Source organism: Cryptomeria japonica, chromosome 7 (assembly GCF_030272615.1).
Source record: "Cryptomeria japonica chromosome 7, Sugi_1.0, whole genome shotgun sequence".
Classification (NCBI taxonomy): Eukaryota; Viridiplantae; Streptophyta; class Pinopsida; order Cupressales; family Cupressaceae; genus Cryptomeria; species Cryptomeria japonica.
This window is the reverse complement of record NC_081411.1, coordinates 127,136,329-127,139,810: the sequence shown is the minus strand read 5'-3', so window position 1 is coordinate 127,139,810 and position 3,482 is coordinate 127,136,329.

Sequence of the window (3,482 nt, the reverse complement as noted above, 5' to 3'; positions counted from 1 at the left end):
TGATCTACAAGATCTTTACCTCAAGCTGGTTAGGCTTAGACCCTAGAGGACCTGATATGCTCTGATACCAATTGATGGTATGATGAAAGAATAATAATCTGATCAACTACTGAGAGGGGGGGTGAATCAGTGGATAGAAAAATTGATACTAACTTCACCAATCTCAAAAATTAATCTCTCAATGTAAACTTAGTGTTGGCAAATGCACACTCCAATGAGATATTGTAGGTGATTCAAGGTTTTGTCATTGATGGCAACCTTGAAATCATATGACACTAGCAAGCCAATTTACCAACACTAGCAATGACAAACTCTATATCAGCACACAGAACACTAGCAGTAAAAGGAAGGATACTGACACCTAGGCCGACAAGAATTTTGTTGATAATATATTTTGTAATTAATTGTAAAATCATTGTAAGCCGATATGGCGAGTTGTAATATGACTCATATATATATGAGATCATTGTAGAACATTAAAAAATAATGTGATAGGTGAAATTATGCAGACCTAATATGTGAATTATAGGTTAAGGGTTTATGTATGAAGTAGAGCTAAAACCAGTACTAGATCTGGCATAGAAGATGCTATTTTGAGGCAGTACAAGACATTGGATCTATATAATCCATTTTGTAAGTCAATGTGACTTCCCATTTTGTAATTGAGCAGTGAGCTCTAGGCACTTGGCCTTCCTGCATGTGCAGGCCCCTCTTGTAAATAGTAATATTCCCTTATTGGCTAGTAAGTGAATATTGTGGGTCACAAATCCCACTAAGGTTTTTCCCACACCGGGTTTCCTTGTTAAACTACTGTGTTATGGTGTTCTTTTCATGTGGTTGTTGTTATTCTTTCTTATTGCATTATTTCTGGTTTACCGGTACACTATATTGATATGCTTTACATGTTCTAAATCAAGTAAATTCATTAACCGGTTAGATACTGATTCACGCCCCCCCTCTCAGTATCTTTGGGAATCCTAACACTTAGAACTATGAATGCAATATCACTATCAAGATTAAAACTCATAAGATAAACTGGTTGACTATTACAACAAATTAACAGTAAACAACTTCAAACTCATAAACATCCAAATGCCTTTTCATATGTCAACAGACTTCATTTCTCAATGCTTCTGGTTATCACGACTTATCAAAGTAGTTACATAGTTTAAGAAAATCAACCATAAGATCACAACCACAAAAATATTAACCAATTGACACAAATATTTTTGACATGGAAACCCAAATCGGAAAAACCATGGTGAGATGAGACTCACAAGATAACTATCTGAACTCTTCTAAAGTTTTCCCTATTAGGAGCCTAGCTTGTTAAAGCTCTACAAAAGTCTTGTTAAGGATAGATCTTGTTAGGGACCACCCGATTAAAGGATTGACTATAATGCCTTGTTAGAAGAAATAGCCTATAAGGAGTGACCTTGATAGAGGATTTGAAATCCAAGCTAATGGATCACCTGGTTAGAGAATTTGAATAGCACCAAGTTTGTTAGAGCTAACCCAGTTAGGGGATTTCAATTTTGCTGTAATTGTTAGAAAACAACAAGAGTTTGTTGATCTGTTTGAATAGCACTACACTTGCTTGATCGGATCCTTTCAATGCTCCTATCTGCCCTTACTCAAACTACAGATACATCATCTAGTTCAGCAACCACACACTCAACTAAAACTTTGCCAACCCTAAAACTAAACAACTCATCAACCTTATAAAAAAGTTGATTAGGTTGGTAACACAACAAAAACCTAATTCTCTCATAGAGATTACAAACAAGTCAGTTCAAGTATGACTGTTGGATTACATAGAAATCTTTGCACAACAATCAAGAAAACCTCAATCACTCCTTTATCACCACTTCATCAAACTTAGTAACTCATCACAAGCTTTTCATTACATGCAATATACTTGCTCATTCCCTAGACAAAAACCATTACTTCAACGCGCCAAAATCACTTGTAAATGTCTTCATACAATAATCATACGTGTCATAATCATTACCGCTCATCATCAGATCATAAACTAGTCTAACCAATTTACCAAACTTAATTGGTTAGGGTTTATCAAATCAACAGATAGGGTTTACCGGTTCAACTCTCCAATATAGCAATACTGGTTCACTCCACAAATTCTTCCTACTCGTTATAGTTTCCTTCAGTAGTTCATCTTATCGGTTACAAAACAATATTATAACAATATCAATAATATCATTATTGGTTAATTGACATCAATGACAACATAACCTATCATTAATGCAATCTTCATGTAAATGCCAACACTTAAATGGGATTTTCATTCTCAAAACTAGAACAAACAAACTATTACATGAGATGCTTCATGCCTAAAACTAGATGTAGTATTGATATGTCTTATACGAGGTGCACATTCTCAAAAATAGAGAAAACAAACAATTACATGAGATATCCTCAAAACTAGGCATATATTTCTCTTATACAGGGTTACACATTCCCAAAATCAGAGCAAATAAACTCTTACATGAGATGTTCCTGATACGAGAATGTTGGTGTAACTATTCATTCCTCTTGGATATAATTACACTTAACTTAAGTTTACTTAGGTTAATGCACCACATTATAGTTTACATATGAGACACCTGGGGAGATGTGCTACTTTGGGAGTGTGTATGTAGGAGAATTTCCACCTTTTATGGTGTAATCTTGTTACTATTTTATCATATCTACTTATTGTGGTGTGATAATTCCACCTTTGGTGGGTGATCCACCTCATGTGGAATATTCTACTATTTCTCCTACCTACCCCTACCTGCCCTTGCATCTCATTGAGCCACATGTCATCATTGTGTGCTCTCTTGTCTCTTAGCCTTGCCTTTATAAGTAGGCTCATCTGCATTGTATGTAACAATCTTGATGATCCAATTGATCACATTTTGCATCATTGATAAGAAAATAGTTTATTCTTGTCACATTTTGCTCTCTTATTTGTTCTTTCCATTTCCTATAGATCTTCGGAAATTATCACATGGTATCAGAGCCATTGGAGTGCCATTGGTTTGCCAATTGAGAGAAATTTCATGTTATTTGGGGTTTTGCATTTTGGAACTTTCTATTGTAGGTTATTGGAGCTTGTTGGGTCAAATTTGAGGTCACCATTGGATTGAGGAGGTTTGAGAAAGTCGGAATCATCTTTTATTTTATTCAAATCCAACATATGAGGCCAAATCTAGAGCCGTTTGAAGGTGGAGGGTGGTGACTTGTCCCAAGAGTGATCTGCAATTTTGGAGCATTTTTTGGTAAAATCTGTCATTTCCATCATGCTCAGAAGGTCCAAAAACTCCAAGATCGCCTACCCATTCATTGAAATCCGAGCAGTTGATCCGGAGCTAAGAAAAATTTCCCCTACTTGGTTGTACGGACGAACTAATGCAGGTGGTACAGGTTTGATTTTATTTAAAAATAATTTTTTCGTTTATAATTTTTTTTTCAGAATTTAA